The 24,852-nt window shown below is 34.5% G+C and overlaps 1 long non-coding RNA gene across 1 annotated transcript in view; it reads right to left on the reverse strand.

The window, feature by feature from the left end:
* Positions 1-24,643: 24,643 nt before the first annotated feature.
* LOC106671422 overlaps positions 24,644-24,852 on the reverse strand; it is a 118,937-nt gene continuing 118,728 nt past the window's right edge. The window contains exon 6 of the long non-coding RNA XR_001341175.2: positions 24,644-24,727. This is a non-coding gene — a long non-coding RNA (uncharacterized LOC106671422). The remainder of the gene's footprint in view (positions 24,728-24,852) is intronic.

Here is a 24,852-nt window from a genome sequence, read left to right on the forward strand (position 1 = left end):
CTATCGAGTGTTGTGTATGTGTTAATTTATCGGAATGAATGTAATTTATTAGCGTGAAAGGAAGGGGTTGCTTATAACCCCCGCCCCGGGAATATCAAGTACTCTGGGGGAATGAATGTGACCAGACATCTATGTTTGTGGTAATGTATATATATATGTATTGTATGTTTTGTGTTTATTCTGTATTTGATAACCTGAGGTACAAACGAGAGACTAGCATTCTAGAATATCAACGCAGTATATATCTGAAATCAGAGAGTCAGCTGTTTGTCGGCCCATAAACTTCCCATTTATATATTTTCACTAATCGAATGACGCCACATTAGCGTCAAACTCTAAGCAGTTTCAAATCTTTCAAAAAAATACCCGCCTGGTTAACTTTTCAGACGAATTGGATTCGGTAATGAACGATTTAAAGGAGGTAGTTGACTTGATAACATCACGCTTGTCACTAGGAGTACAAAAAGCTTACGAGAAGCTGTTTAACTGGAGGTGTGGTACTAAAAAATTTAATTTTTTCAAAAGTCCATTTGCGATTGAGTTTCAGGTGGTTTATAAAAAGTTCTTTACAAGTTGAATTGTTGTTATGCCAATTTTCAATACTTAATGTGTCACTAACCCCACAATCTATAACGTCCTCAATGTTCTTTATAATTTGTTACAAAATTTGATTGTAACATATATTGTACAATATGTATTTTCTTTTTAGTTTTTGGGTAGTTGTTTTTACGCATAGACGTCTAGCATCTACACAATGGTGCAATAAAAGCTTTTTTCCCCTTTTGAAGGGGTAAGTCCAGTTTGCCATGGCATGCGAATCATTTTTATTGCAGGCACGTGTTCAAGTGAAAACACGTTCTCGTTCTTACATGAACCAGTTTAAATTAAAGGCCTCGACACAATAATCAAATAAATGGCATTTCTATTTTATGAATATGGCCATTGGAAAATGCTGGCGGATGAAATCCCTCCGTGTAATGCTACGTCTTAACAGTTTTCATACAAATTCACCACTGATCATGACGAAATGCAACTCTTCTTACAGAAAGAACTGAAAACAGTGAAGATAGTTGAACAATATGATCGGTGAAGATAGACGGTAAAGATATATAAGGGTGTTTTGGTGTTAGTTGAAGTCTGCCGTATATTAAATGCTGGAAATTAACAAATCTAGGGTGTTCCCTTGAGATACACGGGGTGAACAGATTGTTATAGGTTCTGAAAAGTTTATAGGAGTAGATAGTACTTACTAGATGTGAGTTTCTACAGTAAACCCTTCTGCCTGACGCAATGGAACGCCTGAAAAAGTCTAACACGCTGTAAGGATTAATTTCATGCCTGCGGTGAATTAGGTGGATCAATCATGGTCTAGGTGGATTCCAACTATCTCAAGTACTTCCGATGAATCTGTCATTTTAGCACTACTCCGTCTTCTATGGTGGTTTTTTATACAGACATTTTTTTGTACAGTGTACTCACCGCTAATGATGACGAATTGCCAACCTGCGACAGACCAAAATAGCGAAGATAATTAGTCCAAAATTATCGATAACGACCATAGATAAAGGAAAGGTGTTATGGTGTTGAAAACAGTTGGGTAGCTAAGTATATATAACGAAAAGTAACGGACTTAGGATGCTCCCTTGAAGAACATCAGATTCATGTAAGAATATGTAAGTTATTAGGATGAAATATTATTTATTATAAAGTATTGATAAAGTCCTCCGTGAGTTTGAAGTATCCACCATGGTTTAACGCAAGGCTACGTAGATCCTGACGATCCCTTCTTAAATACCAGGTAATGGTTCATGGGTGAACCACTAATTTGGTCGTTGTAGTGAGCTTTTTCTTACAAACTCATCCCTGATGATAACGAAATGCCGGAATTCGTCTGAAATCAAAACAGTCATAATAGACAAACGTAAATGATCAGTAATGACCACATTAGAGTATAATTGTGTTACGTGTGTATTTATTTCTGTATTATCTTTATTTTACGTGCCCATAACACATAACGTATTTGACTAGCTGAAAAAATTATTCTTTAAAAAAATATATACTATTGAAAATGTCAAAATGGGTCGAACATTTTTAGAAAATTGTAATTTTGTGTGATACTGTAGTGAAATGTTATTAAGGAAAAGAGCGTCCTCGTCTTTAATCAGGAAGGGTAAAGCGCCATCGGTGCCCGGATGAGCGGCATGAATTTTTAGATTGCTCTCAAGTGTCCTTTGTCTACCTTTGCTTTGCAAGCACACTTTGAGGGGTAAATTGAGGAAATGATGCTTCTTTCTCCTAACGAGCTTGAAATAATGAACCTCTTTCTACTCCCGGCCGACGATATTCTCCCCGCCTCTCACCACCGTCATTATCCAACCAGGATTTGGTGGAAAACGAGACAATTTTTTCTGTCTTAATCAAGGGCTACATTTTTATCACCCTCTTTCAAAGGACCTGCGAGGAAAAGGAAAATTTACTTTGGCTGTCTTATATAAAAACATTTTAATATGTGTGGGTATGTATATAACGCTCTGTATGAAGTACTCAGATCAAAGGGTTATCTGTTTCTCGTACTAATGACAAACCCCTCCTATCAGCCCATATCAGATTCAATCTCACACTTCATCTCAGATATATAAAAATTATAGCGATAAAACACAATAATAACTTTTCTTAATCTATTTCTTACTAGTAGTTATAGTAATCTTAATAATTAGTGTATTAATTTAGCAAACAACTAACATAATAGGTAGGTAGGTGTGTTTATTCACATATTATATATAATACAAACAAAACATAAACATAAATTAAATGTACAGAGATCACGGTTCCAGAACTGCATTCACCTCTTTAATGTTAATATCTATAACTGTTTCACATAAGGAACTTAGTATTAACTTATTTAACATTATACAGATTTCAAATTTCATAAGCAAATATGGCCATTTTTTATTTTAAAAATAAATATTTTCACATTCTTAGTTGATTTTTAAGTTTAAGTAAACGAAAAAAAGATATTGTTGCCTACAAAAACCATATACCAACAATTTCTTGGCTCAGATATATGCAAAAGAAAGCAGAAAAATACTCAAAAAGGATATACACGTTCTCAGATAGAGAATTACCACTCTAAGCTCACACCCACTCCATGGAAGAGTCTAGAAAAATAGATACTGGAGGACACGAAAAAAAAATACGCATATTTTCAATATTAGACGACATGTCCTCCCGATCATAGTTGGAAAATTATTTTAAGCCTATAAACAATAAGTGCTTTGGCGCGCTCGTTATTCCAAATTCTCACATCGTATTTCTGACTGAATTATCTTTCCTTCCATTGATTATATGTTGGTATTTCTTCTTGAAAATGAAATATTTTGTTTTTAAGTTGGACATTATATTTTAATTTCCAGCAAGAAGGCCATTTCAAAATGGAAGTATGCTGGCATCATCAGAAAGGTGATTTTTAGCTGCTAAGCTTTATTATTATTTAGTTAGTTTTATTATTATTTTTTTCCGGCCGGCTAACAGCTAGAGCTAATGCCGGCACCTCAAGTTTTGTCTGTCTCGCATTTGATAATAAATTGTGATTAAAATATCCTGAGTTAATTAAAATACATGTTCATGCTATGTAAAAGTTTAGCTAACCTAAACTAGCCTAAATTTTGCGGGTCTGAAGAGTTTTCGATATACTGCTGAGAATCCACTACCAAACAACACTAAAATTATGTACAGCCTAAACCTACGTTTGGGAGCCGGGTGAATTTCAGATTGACGCCCTCCATTCATTCAGGCCGATAAATACATTCATACACAGTTAAAATCAAGCAATCTCAATACTAAGTTAACAGACCGTTACCACACACTTAACCACTGAAATAAATAAATACATTCAGACAATTGGGTAGTCTACCAGGGTTTTTAATAAATTTTACGCTAGTGACATAGCACATAGCCTATCTCTCATCCATTGAATACATTTTTTTTGAAAGAAGAACATGAAATGAATACTCAGGTATACATTATTGTGCGATCGAATCCAAATGATTTCAAGAGGATTAATTTCGATTAAAAAAATTGCAATAAGAGAGGTCATTGACATTCGAAATTTAGCGAGACGTAACATCTAAACATTGATGTTTTAAATACATATTTACAATTAGATGAGAAAGCTAAAACAAAATGGAACATAATAACATAACTCGGTCAAAACAAGCAAGAACATATGTTTTGCTTGCAAATGAAAAAAATCGGGCATAACTCAGAAATGGTCGTTCCTAACGAAATTTTTCTTTCAACAGAGGTGGCATAAAATAAGCTATAGAACTAAATTGTACAATAAAAATATGGAATTCTCATTGAAAATAACAAAGTTAGTGCCATTTCCCAGCTATATGAGAAAGTGATCTTAAATCTATTACCACCACGCGATTCCTAGCGAAAATTAACTCGGGGTTTGTATAAGTAAATTTTTTTACTAAGGTTAATCGTTTCCTAATTAAATTGGTGGACTAAAGAAGTTGATACACCCTGTATATAAAACTAAATAGCCTAGAATAATTTAATCTGTTTGTGGGTACATCACATTCCATCACAAACAAACCCAAACACAATATAACGTTCACGCTAATAAATACATTCACTCAGATTAAGGATATTATCTCAACATATGAAAGGGCTCCCTATATGCGACCGTATACGTTTATTACGTCAGCTGCTTCAGGTATCGAATCAGCTTCTTATTATAATCGCTGCAGTGCCTTAGAAGTTGTTTAAAATGTGCAGGGGATGGCAAGGCGCTCTTCACTGTAAGGTAAAGTAAGCAATCCCGCGGCATGCTTCGAACCCGAAAAATATTTATTATTATATATATTATATTCGAAAATATTTAAAAATGAGCTTTTTTTATAAATCAATTAATTAAGGTTTTTAGTTGAGATAAAAAAGTCAGTGTCACGAGCGGTATTCGAACCCACGACCTTCGGCTAGATACGCCGCCCACTTGAGCTATCGTGACTTCGATCCACTCGGACACTGACCTCCAATCCACCTTTGGAAAAATGGCAAAAAGGAGGGAAAATTGGTGGGTTGAGATGGGAAGTTGGTGTCCCAGTGGATCGAAGTCACGATAGCTCAAGTGGTAGAGCAGCGGCGTATCTAGCCGAAAGTCGTGTGTTCGAATCCCGCTCGTCACACTGACTTTTTTATCTTAACCAATACCTTACATGAAGATTAATTGGGTATAATGTTGATTACAGAGATTCAGAGGCCTAGATGGACTCTATCACTTGAGCTATCGTGACTTCCATCCAATCGGACACTTTTTTTTTATAAAAGCACAGGCCATATAATCGAGGTTCTAATACCCTCGTCAAAAACAATAATAAAATAAAAATTCTCCAGGCAGGCCACACTTTATTATTATTCTTAGTAGTATTTTTTCCTTATTTATCATATTGGCCATGCATAAAATTGCTTCGCCAGACGATAGAGCCGAGCCCGGCCACCGAGCGCAACCAAATACATGCTTTACAAATACTTGTGCGCCGCATTAAGCCCTTTCCGTGGTCTTTCTTCTTCTTTTTCAAATTATAATAATAATTATTATTAGAAGGTACTTTTCTTCAGGTACGAATAAGAAAGAAAAAGCCTTAACAAAAACGACAGTTTCATTTATTGTATTTTTAGAAACTTTCTAGTTATTGTCCCTGTAACCAAAGGCATTTATTATCTGAGGACCTAATTACGAGCCATGGTACATTCACGGAATGTCCATATTGGCACTATTATCACATTGGCACTCAATATAGTGGTTGCCACTTATGGCCGCCCTCGTACCGTGCGGTTTGAACCTAAAATAAAGAAACTGCAGTCACACTATAATTTTCACCTATATTAAATTCTCAATTGAAATTTTGACTCAAAAACATTAGTGAGGTTTTATGACTCATTTCACGGGTATTTTTGCAATTATCTAACATTATCTGAAACAAATTTCAAATAGTTTTCGCCACAAGATCGAAGAGAATGGACGAATCTGCAACGGAAATTAGGCTGTCATTTGAAAAATTATTTAAAGAAATTGAAATATACTTAAAAAGAAATGCTGTTTATATTTTTTCTTTCAGGTTGGGTAGTTTTTGAGATTACAAGGCATATCACTCGTATGCAAAACATTGTTTTTCCGTTGGGTATGAAAATGACAAGCGGGTTCGTATTAAATGAGATTAGATAGGGAAAAAGTTACAAAAACCAATAGACCGTATTTGCAATGTAGGTCAAAAAAGCATTTTTTTGATAAAATAATTCGAATTTGTTTTAAAATCCCTTTAACGCTCATAAAAGCGAGGTTTTGTAACAATAAAAATACGACTTTTTTGACTGAGGCAATTTTTCCTAAATTGTAAAAGTGTTCCCATTAAAAAATTTGTAACTACTCTCAATTTTATGCGAAGTACACGATATTACAACCGTTAAAAAGCTGCATTTTTTCAGACTATATCAACAAAGCTTAAATTTTATAAAATTACAAGTAAAAAAAAAATCAACAAAAAGTCTCAAAGCTTTAATTTAATATCTCCGGTTCTATGGTAATTGTTTTACAGAGGTCATATTTTTGTCCTTACATATGAACAAAAATGAATGATTATATTTTCTTGATGTGGTGATTAGTGACACTTTGAGTGAGTAGCAATTCTTTGATTGAATATTTAAAAAAATTTATTTACTTTTTTTGCATTGTATAAATTCATTTTTTTCTACATCCTACATGTATTTGTTAAATTTAAGCAATGTTTGTAAATCCCAGGCCCTGAAGATGATCTCAATAAAGATCGAAACGTTGGCACAATAAAGAAAATGTTTTTCTGAAACCTACATCACACCAGACTGCATCTCACGATTTCTGAATAATTATCGACTAACGGTAACTAATCACCACACATTTTAATAGACCAATGAAATTTTTATGACTGAACCCAGCTTATTTGACCTCACCCTGCCTATTATTTAATTCCTATGGATTTCGTTTCGGAAAATTCCTTTTCGGCTTAAAAAGCGATTGAAAATTCCCCTGGACAAGTCTGACTCCCTCTGGACATTAACAAGAGCCGACGGGTCTCTCATTTTTGACCATGGCGAGGAGTCAGAGGCGAGGGTGACGTGTGATGGGGGGCGACCACCGGAAGCTTCCCTTGTAATTAATTGAACATCGAAGGACAGGACCGACTGGACGTCTCCCCAGGAATTTGCCTACTTTTCTCTCCTCCCACTTTACTTTGTCAGTTCGCACGTTTTCTCGTTAACATTTCCTACAGACCCACGAGGCAAAAAAAAATCTAATTCCCATTGGTACAAACGTGCTTGAACTATATGTGAGTCTGAAAATTAAACCTGGTGTACACCAACGCTAATAACCCTAGAGAAAGATTTTTATGAAAATATTTGGAAATCGTGAGATGCGGTCTGATGTGACGTAGGTTTCAGAAAAATATTTTTTTTATCGCGCCAACGTTTCGATCTTTATTGAGATCATCTTCAGGGCCTGTGATTTACAAACATTGTTTAAATTTAACAAATACATGTAGGATGTGGAAAAAAGTGAATTTATACAATAAAAAAAAATCTTTTTATATTCAATCAAAGTATTTCTTCTCACTCAAAGTCTTTGCCACCAATCACCACACATTTTTATGAAAGTTCAATTCATATCAGGTCCCAGGAAACGAAATGTAATTGTTTTTCACTGCTATGTAAATAAATTAAAAATATATAATATTAAACTACGGTTAAAACTTTCATGATGATGATGCTCCAACGTAGCTGGGGGCTTTGCATTCTCCAAGGCAAGCAGCGTTCTCGTTTACTGTACTTTCCCCAGTTACTAAGTTCAGTTCAATTGGCTCGATCTTTCTCGGAAGATGAAGATGATGATGATAAATACCTCTTACGTAGCGGGTGTTTTGCATTCTCCAAGCACACCACCCGTTGGACTGATTGTATTTTTGCTCAGTTCCTTAGTTCAGTTCAATAACTCGATCTTTCTCTTAAAAAGTAGTAGGTCATTGCTGGAATTGACTAGGTTTGCCACAATTTAGCTGTCGCTTCGTATTTGAAGATGATAGGTGGCAGTTTCTATTGCGTTCAATTCTATTCTATCCTCATTGCATAATTTACTAATGGGGTCATCTTAGAATACACCCATGTTATGTGGGTATTTTCCCAGATGCCAGTGAACGCTATATATCCTTATCACTTCCCAATTTTACTCAGTCCAATTATAGCAATCTGTTTGCCAGTTTGGATGAGTGTTCTTTAAGAATTTATTGCATTTGTTTTTGTAGGCCCAATCTCAGAGAGAGGAGAGCGAGTTTGACGTACTATCACAGATGTAGTCATGCTCTGGGACTATCATAGCGTTTTCAAATTAACCTCTTGTTGGCACCAAAATAACTCTTTTGAATTTCAAATTAACCCTATTTAACTTCAAATTAACCGTAGGAGGTCAACCGATTTTGGCATTAAAGCGTTCTTATTTTTTTATTATACTACAATTTATTTTGCGTCGGAAGTGCTAACAAATTTATTAAAATTTTGGACAAGTTTTTTCACATTAAATTTGATTTTTGTTTTTATCTAACTAGATTTTTTGTGGTATAAAACATTTACGATTTCAAGCACCGGAAATGCGCAAAACACTTTTCGAAAATTTTGAATAAAAATTTTAATTTTTGATTTAAAAAAAATTAAACTAGATGTTTTTGTGCATCGTTTTGTGTAAAGTATTTAGAATTTGAAAATTAACCGTTTTTAACTTCGCAAGTTAGGCCTTTCTTAAAAGCTTTAAAACATTTGACGATTTTTTACGATATATACAATAATACTAGGGCTTTTATTTAAAAGACCATGTGAAAATATATAAATAATACCTATCTAAGAAAAATCTTCCATTTTTATATTTAAGTTTATGTTATTTTCCGTTTTAATTGTAATCAATTTTCATATCGTCTTTTAAGGTTCAGTTATTTTTTTTTTTTTTTTTTTTCAAATGGAAAATTTTTACTTTATGTGCTTGCATTGCATACCATCCCCTAGGTTTTTGATATTTTAAAGAAATGGTTAATTTTAAGTTTATTTCAAACTACGTACATGTAATGTTGTCGTTATATTAATTACATGTTATTTTAATGTAAACCAAATTAAACGAAATCAAAAATTCATAAATTTTTATAAACATTGTTTAATTATGATGGTATCAATATCAAAACACCGGAATAACTTTATTTAAAACAATTAAGTTTACCAAACAATTTATTAGATGGTTGTGCTCATAAAATTTAACTAACAATTTATTACAAGGTTTTGATCACCAAAACGTGGCAAGGCGTCGGGTAGCATCGGGTAGCGTCGCATGGCGTAGCATCGGGTAAGTGTGTTCCCGGCTTTAGGGCTGCGAGGCTGTCTAATCTTATGATAACTGTTTTGTCATGTTTAGTCATATTTTTTATTCCTTTTATGATTGATTATCAATAGCACAATCACAAGAGAGGGAATACGAGAAAAAGACTATCTTTTCGCTGAAAATGGGCAGCAGTGTAGATTGTGTAGAGGATTGGTCCTAGGATACTTCCTCGCGGAACGTCGGCTTTGATTGGCACGATGCGTAAAAAATCGGATCCCCAATTTAAACGAACGATCCGAGACGAATTTTAGGAAGAGAGTGCCACTTTTGGCCATACAGCAATCATAAAAATATAACGATTTAATCGACGGTTAATGTATTAACCATTATTTTGTAATAAATAAATCGACTAACATAGATTAAAAATGCTAGAATAATAATTTAAAAAATTGAGCAATGAGCTCTGACGTTTTTCAGAATTGTTATTCATCAGTGGGAGGCAGGTAATCTAAAGGTTTAATTTTTTTTTGCTAATGTTATGTACAACACGACCGTCAAAAGCTGTACATTTCCTAAATTGAAAAAAGCAATTATCTTAAATCATTATCCTTTTTTGTACTTATTTCAGTATACACCAACATATAACCAAATAAGCCCAATCACTTTCTTTCCCTACAAATATATGTATATAGTTCGTAACATTTTATATACATATTTTCCGTAATATATATGAATTAATTGCAAAATGATCTGATGAAATGCTGTGAAGTGACGAATTCGTTCCTAAACTTTTATCAGTTTTCTTATTAGTTTTGCCTGCCGCATTTCAGCTTTTCGACTTCTCGTGTTGTCAGTCTGTGTGTCGTTAGTTAAATCGAGTCATTTTATAAGTTTTCAAGATGTGCAAGGAACTGCTTTTTTGTTGTGACATAAATTAGGGATTTATCAAAAATTCGCTTTCTTTTAATTGTATGTAGACTTTTCAATTGAATAAATTATATAAGTAAGACTACGTGTATTTTATTAATTTGACAAAAAACTTTAGAACTAACTACTAGAGGAGTGTTCCAGCGTTCTTTCTAATGGCTCTTTCCAACGAGCCTTTTTTTAAAACATGTTTTTCTGCCTTTGTTGTGCATTTATTTAAAGTTATTATATATCTCAGTCGATTTAAAAAAAAAATCTAATGTATGATAATAATATGCAAGATCGAAAAATAAGATAAGATAAATAAAATTAGATAAATAACAAGTTACAAAAACCAAAAGACGCTTTCTCTTCCGACTTCCGGTGTTCCGAAATTAAAGTCCATAGTAACCTCTGGATCTTATTCAAATTTAACGTTATTAAAACTTGGAATTAATTATTCTTTTTATGTAAGGTCTTGGTTGAGATGAAAAAGTAAGCGTCTCGAGCGGGATTCGAACCTACGACCTTCGGCTCAATACGCTGCTGCTCTAACCACTGCGATCACATGTAGGTTGAGATGAGGAGTTGGTGGCCGAGTGGATCGAAGTTGATGGTTCATGTGGTTAGAGCAGCGGCGTATTGAGCCGAAGGTCGTGGGTTCGAATCTCGTTCGTGACGCTGATTCTTCCATCTCGATCAAGAACTTACATAAAAAAAATAATTAATTTGGTCAATTAGACCACTAAACATAAATGGCATCATATTTCAGGCTCTATCAACATAATTTATTTACGAAGGCCAAATTTGAGACATTACATGTAGATTATTAGATTCTAAACGCCTGTAAAATCACTGGTAAATCGGATGAGTCGTGTCATCCATTTTTGGATTTTCGAAAATAATCCGAGGCACTATTTTGTAAGGCGGGCAATTATGGGTGATATATTTTTTTTTTTCAATTTCCATAAAATTCGTATAAAAGGGTTTTGTGATGTCTAAAACGAATATATACTTTGTTACTTGTATCAAAGCATATTGTAATGTCACACACTACGTCAAAATTTTATTTGGAAACTAGCCATAGAAGGTGTATCGTAGATTATTGAAATACATAAATTGTGACAGAGTCTAGAAAGTATTCTTATTAAAGCAAGAAACATGGTTATTATTCGTTTACTCGGAATGATAAAAATATAATCTCTGTAAAACAATTAGAGCCTGATATACAAAATAAAACTTATGAAACGTTTTTGTCGATTTAACCCTTTATTTTACAATACTTTTAATAACTGAACAACTAAACCTTATCAATACAGACCAAAAGAAGAGAAAGGAAGATTTCTAAGGGTTGTAATATCATGCGTATAAAATTGAGAGGAGTTATACATTTTTTAAAGTGGTACAACGAGCATTGGAGTAAAAAATTGCCCCAGCGAACTCCAAAATGTCTATTTGTTATTGCTACAAAAATTCGAATTTGCGGACATATAATACCCATCCAAATAGGTTTAAAAAAAAACTTTTTTGATAAGGCCAATTTGTTTTTGTAACTTTTTACATATCTAATCTCATTAACATGATCCCGCTTATCATTTTCATACCCCACAAAAAACCAGGTTTTGGCATAGTAGTGACACCCCTGGTTATCTCAAAAACTTCTCAATCTCGAAGAAAAACTTTAAACAGTATTCCTTTTTCAGTATATTTCAATTTCTACTACTAATACTACATTTTATCTATACTACTACTATTATATTTTAATTAATAGTAAATAAAAAATAATTTTTTACTGATTTTAACCTCGTTTTTGNGAAGTTCAACTTCAAGCGGATCGATGTCACGATAGTTTAAGTGGTAGAGTAGCGGCGTATTTAGCCGAAGTTCGTGGGTTCGAATCCAGCTCATGACAGTGACTTTTTTTTCTCAACCAATACCTTTCATAAAATTAATTAATTGAAAAAAGTTAACTGGTCAATCGGACCAAGAACTGTAATGTATTTGTATATGTGTCTAATCTCATTTAATACCATCCTGCTTACCATTTTTTCACCCCATGTAGAAAGAACTGGGTTTTTACGAGCGTGAAAAAGAGCGAAAACCATTCGAAAAACTAGCTTAGTTTTTCATAAAACCAAGGGGACTAGTAAATTGAAACCCTGAATATAACGGTTTTTTGAACCGATTTTCACATAGTTTGCACCATCTATGTTAAAGTTTAATGATCTTTGAAGAAACTTGTAATTAATATAATATTTAAAATTAAAGCTTACGATCTTAAAAAACTTCGTTTTTTCTAGGTTGAGTAGTACGAAAAAAAAATCAGTGGGGAACTAGTAAGTTGAAACCCTATATTACTTCTTTTGTGAACCGATTTTCAAACGGTTTTCGCCATTTTTTACAATCAAATTGATTTGATAATTACACAAATGAAAATTACCACTAAAACGGAATTTTCAACAAAAAACAAAATTTTTATTTATTAAATTTTTAAGAAATTGAAAAAACTGAAATTATTGCAATGTTAGATATTAGAACTTATATTAAGAAAAATGCTATTTCATTTTTTGTATCGATTGAGTATTTTTTGAGAAACACAAGGGGTGACACTAGTAAGATAAAACCCTGTATATCTAACGTTTTTTAAACGATTTTCAAATGGTTTTTGCCATTTTTATAAAATCGAATTGACTTGATGAATCCGCAAATTAAAATGTAAGTTACTATTTGAAAAACAAAAAGTTCATTTTTTAAGTTGTAATAAGTTAAAATAACTATAATTATTGCATAGCTTGCTAAGAAATGTAAAGTTTAATTTTTTCTAGGTTGAGTAGTTTTTGAGAAAGCTATGGGTGAATAAGGTGAAACTCAATTTGTGATATATCAAGATTATTACCATACTAAAACAAACCTTTTCTTCCGGTTTTCATGTTTCATGTTATAGACGAATGTAGTGCTGTAGTAAAACCGTGTGTAGAGGAGGACGATACTAGGCTGCTTTTCCCATTGAATATGCATTGTTTGTCACTGGGTTTCTACTGAATGAGCTCGTCCCATCCCACCAGCCCTTCCACTCTTCAGACAATGTAGGCATCAAAAATGAAAATTAATTATTGCGCCTCGTCGGCGGTATTTCGAGGTGCGGTGACCGGCGGGCCATCCCACGAGCCGTGTCCCGCCAAACACCCCTGACAATTTTCTAATTGCTCCAGTGACGTTTAATCCGGACACTGACCTATACAACCGAGGGCACTATATTTCTTTGACCAGTGTCATTCGATTATGCATATGCATCGGAAGTGTCGTTTCGAATGACCGGAGTCTATGTGATTAACAAACTCCCCTATTTTTAATGAGTCGGTGCACGTCGCACACCGCTCTTTCCTTTTCAAATATGCACACCCCCTCTAAACGGGCACATTTCCAACATTGGAAAAGATAATATTAGGTCGTGTTCCGGTTCATAAAACGTCCCCGAACGCCACCGTTGTTACTCTACAACCCGTTTACGCTGGAGAAAATTAATTTATTTCCGGCCTTTATTAAATGAATGGATATCGATTTATAATCGTTGTTTGTAACAGAATTACTACACGCTTTTCCTCTTGAGACTACGCGTCGGAGTAGCTCGTAGCTCGTTCAAGCGCACAAACCGGATGCACTCACTTATACAAAACATAGTTTCTTCTATGCACTTTTCCGATAACATTACATAAAATCACCTTGTAATTATCTGTAATGGAATTTACGATCAATTATATTATTCTGAGTGTCTAGAAACATTTTTTGTCAGCTCAAGCCCATTACACCAAAAAAAGACTTCATATTTACATTGTATTGCTACTTACGGCGTCTTTGGCATGAAGGTTGACAATATGTATGATGATTTTCCTAAATCCGTTTGAAACAATTAATTTGTTCCCTTCGATACCAGCAACCCCATGGCCTAATCTTACCCAGCAACTTGCATTCCGATGCCCATACATGTTCTTTAAACCTTAAATAGTTGGACAACAGTAGCGAGGTTCAGTTCGATGACAGTGGTTCCCATCAGACGACTCCGGAGTAGAATCTTATGGGTCTTCCTTGCGGCGTGATTGGCCATTGCTTTCGGCCATAAATAAAACATTGCCTAAAACTGTCCAGCAACGCAGCAATATTCCACTTAGATTTTTTTTTGCCCATCCACCGCCCCGCCGTACCTGAGGGAGACCCCATACCGGCGGCCTCGGCCTCTAGACTGACTTATTTTCTTGTATGGGGGAAAATGGAAGCATAACGCCTTCCTTATGCCTCTCTCTAAACGAGGGGCACGAGGAGGTTAGGGGTATATATATTTTTCCTCTCTGTATTACTTAAATTGACCTAATGTAATATGTCTCCCCCTTGCTGGTTACTCCTTTTCGCACAGTAATATCATACAATCATTACATAAAATTAAAATTATAAAAACTATATAAAATTACAAAACAATATAAATATACTAATTTAAGCAATAAAGAACAATCACAGTTTGAGGTACTATATAACAATGTTAACTTATTTTTAAAGAAGTAACCAGCCCGGAATTATCTGTACTAAGGTTATACACTTAAATATATCACAGTTTAATCACAAGTGGTTTAGAAAGTTTTTTTTTCAGGTACTTGGTTTACTACCCGCTAGGATGCTCTGTGTAAGCAGTTTGAACACATGATACGTTTGCTCGCTTTTCACAAGTTCCTTTAATTCTGGAGGCCATATATTCTGAAAACTGTTTCGCAGGTCCTGACGAAGTTGTACAAAGCTTGGGCAGAAGAATAGCTTGTGTCGTGCGTCTTCACGAACATTGTATAACTGACAGTTTGGGGTATTAGCTCTCTTGAATTTGTGCAGATAAACTGCAAAGTTTCCTTGCCCCGTAAGCATTTGTGTGGACCAAAAATCTGGTTGCACCCAACTCTGCTTAGTCCTGGTAGCAATCCCTTCTTCAGCTCTCGCTTTGCATTATGGACTTTTACGACCAAGTCAATAGGTGTTGCTATCATTAACACTTGGAGAGCGTGAGTGGACGACATTCTGTACCCCTTCGATATCCTCAGTAAAGCAATTCGCTGGGTTTGTTCTATTACCTGTTTGGTTTTACCTTGCAGTTTTCTTCCCCAGGATGCTGGTCCATACGTTGCTATAGGGATATATACGCTCTTATAGATAGTTGACAGTGCCTTTGAGCTGAGCCCCCATGTTGATTTGGCTATACTGCTTAATTTTGCAAAGGTACAGCGTGTGGATTCCCGGATTTTTAGAGCGTGTGGAAAAGAGTTCAATCTCTCTCCTATAACAACGCCAAGGTATTTGATTTCATGGCTTGGTTTGATGTTTTTATCGTCTATTTTCACTTTAAGGGGGGTGCCCATTGTCACTTTCAATACGAGTATATCATATTTGTCAGGAGCTACCTTTAGGTTTTTTGTTTGGCACCAATTGACTATAAACGCGGCTGCTCTTTCTGTTTTTTCTAAGACCTCTTTCCTTGTATTGCCTGCTATTATTATAACCAGGTCATCAACAAAGGCTACAAACTTGATGCCCGTCTCTTCTAGCTATTTGCAAGAGGTTGTTGAAAAAGATGTTCCAAAATAGAGGGCCCAGAACGGATCCTTGAGGGCAACCTTTGGTGACTTTCTGAATAGTTTTGGTGTGCNTTTTTGGCGTTATGAACTATGCATATTAGCCATGTGACAAATTCGTATATATGTGTGTTCAAATTTGGGGGGTTATTGGGAAAAAAGGGCCAGGGGCAACGGTGGAAATCGAACCCACGACCGCGGCGTGAGAGTCTCTCATGCTAACCACTCGGCTACCGCGGTCCCCGGCTACAAACTTGATGCCCGTCTCTTTTAGTTGTTGAAGGAGATTGTTGAAAAAGATGTTCCAAAATAGAGGGCCCAGAACGGATCCTTGTGGGCATTCCACTTAGATTTGTAAGATTTTCGTTTCATTCGACATTCTCCAACCTTTTTTTTCCAGTAATAATTAGATTATGCGGTGGAATCATTCCTGGATTTTAAGTGTATTCAAATCAGTGAATTGGAAACGTAAAGTGTCAGAGATCAAGTACTCAAGTGTTTTGGCTTATATCTACAGGGAAGATAGTTCACAGTGGATATTAAAATTGGCGATAGCTCCGAAAGTTCGGTTCTCATGAATGGGAGTGCATCATGGGAATATACCAGGCCCACTATTGTTTCTGCTTTAAGTTAACGTCCTGCCGTTCTACCTTTCTGCTCCAGATTGTTTCTAATATAACTCATGACTCTAACTTCGTTGTTCGAGCTAATTCTCTTTACGCTACTTTACGTCGATAAACTAAAATATTTGATGGAAGATACGGAAGAAGATAAGATAGATAGATTTTGTTACCAATTCAGGAGAATGTAAGGCACCATGAAGTCGATGATTACCTGAATATTCTGAAATGGATTGTGTGGGCAACCACGGAGTTGTACTGGGAAAGGTTCAGGTACATCTGAGCTATCATCAGAGAGAAACCTACAAGTCATTAAACAATGAAAAAAGACTGACCTAAAATTAAGATGAAAATAGAGCTTAGCTTAAAGAAAAACCGGTTTGAATTATTTTATCGGAGGTTGCGTAGTTTTTGAGAAAACCAGACGGGGGACACTAGAGGTTGACACTGCACAAACGCATGTATCTCTACTTTCACTTGTCGTACGGTGCTGATAGTTTTTATTTAAAACTTACTTTTTAATGTATTTTCTAAGAGTTCTTCCTTGCACATAATATCCATTTAAAAGAATTGAACCACCTAGGAAAACCCGGAAAGAGTAAAATTTTATATAGTTTTCCGATTAATAGATATTTTTTGCGATAATATTTTTTTCAAATTTTTTATAGCTTCTTTTAAATTGAAACTATCGGTCTGAAGAAGGAAAGAAGTGGTTTCCACCTGAGCTATATTACCGTCGCAGCGAAACCACCGACTTTTAGTTTACGCCTCTCCCGACAGATGAAGTCTATGCCGACCTGATGCTAGAGCGTAGCACAATTCAATCCCGACACAAAGGAGTGCTTGTTTGAAATCTTAATTTTTATTCAAATGTATTTGTTATACAATTTACCCAATGACGAAATAAAACATTATAATAATTTTAATGTCAATTCAACTAACAAAAAGTTGAGAAATAAAAATTAAAAAGTTTCAAGCATGTTTAACACGGGAACCGTCGTTGGCAGTTTTTCTAAGAGATGGCAGCAGCCGGATGAACACTGATAAACACACCGGTCGTATGACCAAATTTTGAAATATCAGCCCTCGGTCAAATAAAAAAAATAGGTTTTTGTTAAATAAAATTAACCCCAGAAACTTAAAACTATCTCATACTTTAATGATTTACTTTTTGCAACAGTGATCTCTTTTTATATTTCGTAACAATCTAATGGGATAATTTATACAAATATTAACAAAACAACAAACACATATCCTTAAACCGTATTTCATTCGAGTTATTTACAGCTATGCAGCACAGTTGTAATTTTTTTCCTTACTAGGATATATCCAAAATGTAATTTTTATGGATCCCATGTCAATATACACAATGAGGGGGTAGCTTTGTGACTTAGTAGCTTACATACCGGGCCTACTACTGATATCACAAAAAAAAATCGCAGAATACAACAAAGGCGCGATATTGTGCCAAAGATTTTCGATCCTGACAGAAAAGTACGATATCCCCGACAAAGACCCTCCCTCAATAGTGGACCCCAGGTTTATTTAACATTTAATGCACTAAGTTAGCTTTCGACTGTATATGTAGTCTTTCTCAAGGCGCTACAAAGACAATAACAATTAACAATACAGTAATTCAAAAAGACATTTCGGGCTTACAAAAACAATGTCCTAAGTCTATAAATACGAACATACGAAAATCACGTTACAAGTAAAACGATGGATGCAAATAAAACAAAACCTTGCTATTTAACTTGACCACAAACCCGATAACTGAGAGCATTGAGCAGGTTGATAATCTACATCGCTGCATTTAACGTTTAAGCTCCCAGGGCTTTTTAGGCTTCAGGAAATTTGTGGCTTCCAGTCGGTTTTATCCCACTTTCCACCACACCCCTGAGATATAGAGGAGGGCAGTCTATATCCGGCTCGGGTTGGCCAGCTAAGGTGCAATTTTATTGCAAACCACGACCACGAGGTCCTACCTCAATTGGACGTAATTGGAATACACTAGCACACTACTATTTCAGTATTATTTTAACTGACAGACCACTCGGGAGCCAAAACCCTCTGTTCTCACCCTTTGATCGAGGCGTAAGGTTCAGTACCCCAGGAAGCCCGACTAAAATGGAGGAGAAGGGAAGGTTAAAAAACGCAAGGAAATTGCTTCCATGAATGCTACCCCCAAAATACATCTATTTGACGAACAAATTTAAGCTGTGCTGGAAAATAAGGTGTGCAAGCCTAAAAAAATATAACAACGTGCCTAGCTGGATCTTGAACTTGAGCTCAGAGACGTTAAACTTAAAATCCCAAAATTATGATGAAGCATTTTATTAGGTTTCGTGGTCCGCTTGACCAAATTAATTCTTTTCAATTAATTAAGGTTTTGGTTGAGATAAAAAAGTCAGTGTCACAAGCGGGATTCGAACACACGACCTTCGGCTCAATACGCCGCTGCTCTTCCACTTGAGCTATCGTGACTTCGATCCACTCGGGCACCACCTCCCCGGCAAAAAGGAGGGAAAATTTAAAAAAAAGGTGGGGTTGAGATGGGAAGTTAGTGTCCGAGTGGAAAGAAGTCAGCTATCGTGAGCCGAAGGTCGTGGCTTCGAATCCCGCTTGTGACACTGACGTTTTTATCTCAATCAAAACCTTAATTAATTAAAAAGAATTATGATGAAGATAAAGATATAGTGGATGGACGCCCATTGTGTCCATTCCTTAAGCAATAAATACTACTTGGAAGAAGTAGTTAGGCTGGAGAATCGTTACTTGAAATACCGAGTTATGCAGCTCGTGTACGAGAGTTGTCGTGAATGCGGGCAACATAATGTTTGTTAGCCAAATTTTTAAACATGTTAGACCTCGATACCGAGCATAACAACCTACAATAAATAAACTTGGCGTGCAAGACGTGCAACAACCTTCCGAAAAAATCCGAGGTGGAATTCGTATATGAAAGAAAAAAAGAAAGAAATCTCGTATAATATGTTCTGGGAGACGTTTCCCTGAAGAGAAACGACATAATTTTTTTTGTTACAATAAGGTTTTACATTTAAAACTATGCTTGCCTTTTTTTTCAATTCTATTTAAGTAGCAATAATTAACTAAAAATAAAAAAGGTAACTTAAAAAACTAAAATAAAACCAATCTCTGTGTACATTGCACATAATTTCAATTCATTACAAATCATAAATAATGTTTACAAAATATATATAAATAAATAAAAGCAACTGTTATGTAATAGAAATTTAACAAAATAACTCTTAAAAAAAACTTTAAACATCTCCTATATTAGTGAACAGAGTAAAAAGTGTAAGCTTAAAGGAAAAAATCTTGGAAAAGATTTGAAGATTTTTAAAATTAGCTGAGGGATTTTGCCTTTTTGAAATGTATGAGCAATTAGTTATACTTTTTGCAGCCTGTAGTGAGGAAAGGATTTAGAAAAAGGAAAGAGTAAAAAAAATGAAAAAGTTATGAAAAATACTGTTGTTTTCTTCATTTCATAAAATTCACAAAATGTTTTTGAATGCAATAATGTTGTAAATTTTTTTTAAAGCAGAAAATATTAATTAAGACAAAGTACACTATGTGTATTTTGTAATGGTTTTCAGTGATATTTTTTTGTAGTGTGGGCGTTGAATGCAATTAACAATCGTTTTTTAAGGTTTTTAGCCAAGGTTGGGGAATTGACCCAGAATCGTTCAAAATAAAATGTAAAACAAAAATAAAATGACGATGACCATTTCGAAACAATTCTGAAGAGGTCGCACTGGACCAAGAACAGTGGTAAAAAAAGAAACCATTAATTTTATTTTATAGAATTGAAAGTTCAAAATATTTGAGCTGGTTTTTGATGACGCATTTAGTCTTATCATCATTAATGTTTAGATTATTATAACCAGCCCATTCAACAATCTTCTCAATGTTAATAATTTTAATAAAATTTTCGATGTCAGACTTTCAACAGTGCATTTATATTCATAGGTCATTCAGGAGGTCATCAGCAAAAGTTATATAGTTGCAAGACGTTATTTTTTCATAAAGTCAAAATCATGCCAAGAATGTATGACATTTCGGCCCACCTTCACGAATGTACATAAAAACAAATTTTATCATATGCTTTCTTGCAAAACTATGTACATCATCAACTGGAAAATGGAGTCGCTAAACTTAAAGATTTCCTATGACACAAGCCTTGATGTATTTCAGTTTGAAAGATTGAGCTGTTTTTAATTACTTTCCTAATGAGTTCAATTGCTCATATTTTGGGCTCGTACAGATCAGACCCGCCATTTGAATTAATGAAGAATCGCACAAACGCAAAGAGAAGGGTGCCATCATTGTCTGCCTTCATCTTAGGGTTTGGCGTTTAAAGAGGTCAAACAAACAAACAAAGAAATCATCGTAATATTAGACAACCTAGCAGCCCTAACAGCATTTGCACATGTGAAAAGGTCACATCTAAAATAACAGATGCATCCAGAACGTCCAGAAATAAAAATCGGACATTTTCTATGCCAGGGCACAAAGGAATTTTGGTTAGTAAACAAGCAAACCAACTGGCCATATCCGCAGACCCTATAATTTTGAAAACAAGATGAAACATAAACTCCTCCATTTCAGAATAGGTTCGTACAAAATAAAATGAGAAATGGGCTAAGTCCAGAGGTGCAGATATAGTATACTAAAAGAGCCCTCACCAGAACCGGCAAACAGACACGGTAAAGCTAAGGGGAGACAGAGCAATACACTGGTCTCTAGCATCTGAGAAAAACTCTACACAACATAGTTATATTCAATGATGGCCGCAGTTGTAGGTTATATAAGCAGGAATGCGGGTTTCCCATAGTATTTCAGTATTTACTGGAATACAGTTTTATCAATGCGAAGATGATATAACAAACCAAGAAGACCCGGGAAAAAGAATTGGATTAATGGCACTCAACTACTACTAAAAGAAGGATCGAGTTAACTGAACTGAACTGAGGTACAGGGAGAAGCACAGTATTGCAAAACGCTGAAGAGCTTGATGAATACAAAACCCCTGATCATCATCATCAAGGTAAATATCCCAGTGGTTGGATATGATTTACGATTGATGATGAGCTGTAATTGTGTAGAAACAGTTCGCAGGATAATTAATTTGTACATACCTGAGGTCTGTGGGTAAATAGAAAAATTGGGCAAACTTAGGTTTCATAGTAAACTATATTTTGGGGGCGGTTGACTGTATACAGAAAAGGCGCAGCAATTTTCGGCAGATTCGACCTGGTGAAAACCCCAAATTTGATCAGTGTAACTAAGCAAAAGTTGCCATAAAGCTTTGTGAGTGTTTTTAGAAGACAAAGACTCAAATCCTGAGATATGAATATTCTGGCCAAAATTCAGTTCACCTCAAACTTTGCCACAGAGACTTTCTGCATGAAGTGGTTATCGAGAGATAATTGCGTGGTTAATAAAAACAGCCAAGTGTTTAAATTCTTTTAAAACCTCCGCTGGCTGACCCTTGACGAACCATTTTCGCTTTGAGATCAACCTACCACCATGGTTGACCATGAAGTTTTTTCATTCAAAATTGCTCTGATGGACGTTGCTTTTTCGAGAGATAGGCTATTCCGTTAGAAATAACACATTATTGCCATTCATATTTTGCCTTTATGAGACAGTCCCCCACTGTAATATCCAAATGAAGAGCTAGATCGGCTATGAACAAGAAAAACAGAAAAGGACTTAGAAGCTATCCTTCGACTCCCTTGCTGTGAGAGATGAGCGTATTGTAATACATAATATATCCCCTTAACAACACAAACCGAACACCATAAGAACTTTTTAGGATATAAACAAATTTGGTGGATATCCCATGGTCGAGGCACTAAAGTTAGTGAAAAATTTTTTTTAGATTAAGTAGTTTCGTATCGTAGTTTTAAATGTTTTTAATTTTTAACTGTAAATAAAGTTTCTAAAACTAGTCCAAGATGACTAGTAAAGATCACCGATGGCTCATCATGAATACTTCGGATTTGTAGGTTGGCAGGACCGGAATCCAGAAACGGTGGCCGGGCCGATGGGTTGATGGGATTGAGAGATCTCTCCCCTCGGGGCTTTCAATTCATTCATAATTATTCCAGGACCAACCATTCCGTGGGACTTCAGGTGGCGATTAATTGTCCACTGATTTCCCGTCAATTTCCTCGCCAATCGGTAAAGGAAATTGTTACTGTTGAAGGCGTGTCGAGTTTACACAAACGATTTTTTGTAATAATAAAAAATGTATTTTAATATCTTTCAAATAATTAATCTTTATGTAAAGTATTGGTCGAAATAAAAAAGTCAGTGTCACGAACGGGATTCGAACCCACGATCTTCGGCTAAATACGCGGCTGCTCTACCTCTTGAGCTATCGTGACTTCGATCCACTCGGACACCAACTTCCCATCTCAACTCAACTTTCGATTTTTCCCTCCTTTTTGCCATTTTTCAAATGTCGTGTAATCAGGATTCGATTCTCGGCGACAAAAGAAATGGCCACGGAGAGCTTTAGTGAAGATATACTTCATTTTACTTATTAAATCCATTAGAGTTCGTGGATTTAGAAGTATCCATCCGATTGACCAAATAAATGTTTCAATTAATTAACCTTTATGTAAGGTATTGGTTGAGATAAAAACGATTGCTCAAGTGGAAAGAAGTTATTTGGTCAATCGGATCACGAAATCTGATGGTATTTTAATATATTTATACTTACATGGGGATGACGGATTTTTGGAAAAACGTAAGAATCAAACAGTAGCTGAGGAATTCAACCTATTTATTGATATACCATGGCTGCATATTTTGTGACGGCGCGAAGTAGCAAAGTAGATTTATATATTTTTTAAACAATCCTAAATACATTTGAGTGGAATAATTTTTTTAAAACTGAAAAAGTTCATTCCTCAATAACTGGTGCCTTGAAAAACTAGGCATAGTTTTTCCGTTAAATTTACCATTTCTATTTTCAAATTAATCTATTTGACTATCAAATGACCTTTTTAACTTCAAATTGTTACTTTGTAATGTGATATTAAACTTTTATTAATAAAAAATTGAACGTTTTAACTTAAAATTAACCATTTTAATTTCACATTAATAATTTTTAATTTCAAATTTTCCCTTCTTGATTTCAAATTAACCTTTTTTATTTTCAAATTAACTATTAAAAAAACTTAGGAGATACATAGGTACAAAATGTAAACACGTGAAGTAAAATTTCTATATATTTCCAATTTTTAAAATAAATAATTGGGCTCCTTGAGGACCATATGAACATTAATTACAATTAAAAAAATAAATAAATATAAAAGAATGTCAATATAAAATTACTACACTATTGCTGTTTGTATGGAAAAGTATTATTGCGCATTAAGTTTCCAAAAATGAAACGAAACAGAAAAGGGGAGGCTCGTGCCCCCCAAATTGATATCTGCAATAAATGGCTTTGGTGGAATGGTTGTGAGTTGCTTAAAAAACACCTAAAAACAACTTAAAATAAATCAACAACCAGGAATGAGGAAGAGAAGAACAAACATATAAAACGGGATATAATGATTTATTAATTAATTGCAGGTTCATCAAATCGCAGACTACAGCTTTTTCCCGTCAAAATAATCTTTTTTGATTCCAAATTTATCCTTTTAACTTCAAATTAACTTTTTTAATTTCAAATTAACCTTTCTTTACTTCTAAGTTAGGTAACCTATTTAATACAAATTAAAAACTTAGGAGATGGTATGGAATAGTGTAAACATGCAAATTCCTCTTTATTTGCGATTTTTTTAAAAATATAAAAAATGGGGCTTAGAGAAGGATAAATGAAAATAATTAAAATTTTAAATGAATATATATGCAATTGAATAACAAATCAAAAAAATATCTTAAAAAATGTGTACAAAAAATATATAATAGGTTCATACTACATGAAAATTAATTAAAATTCAAGGTTTTTAAAAATAAATGATGCGCCTTATGATGTGGGTTTTTAAAATTCTTTTTCTTATTTTTCTTCTTCTCTTCTTATATAACAATATCATACAATTTTATTATACATAAAATATATTATTAAAGGTGTGCTGAACTTTATTTTCCTTTGTTATAACTAGCGATGATCTCCATTCCCAAGTATTTTCTTCTGTTTAAAAATCCGTCACCTAAAACAAAATTTTTTATTAGAATTAATATTTTTACAGTTTACATTGTACCAATATGAAAAATTCCTTTGCTTTCTTCTCCAATTAAGAGAAACAATTATATTAAAATTATCTCATAATTTCCA

Source organism: Cimex lectularius, unplaced genomic scaffold, assembly GCF_000648675.2.
Source record: "Cimex lectularius strain Harlan isolate CLEC.00 unplaced genomic scaffold, Clec_2.1 scaffold4, whole genome shotgun sequence".
Classification (NCBI taxonomy): Eukaryota; Metazoa; Arthropoda; class Insecta; order Hemiptera; family Cimicidae; genus Cimex; species Cimex lectularius.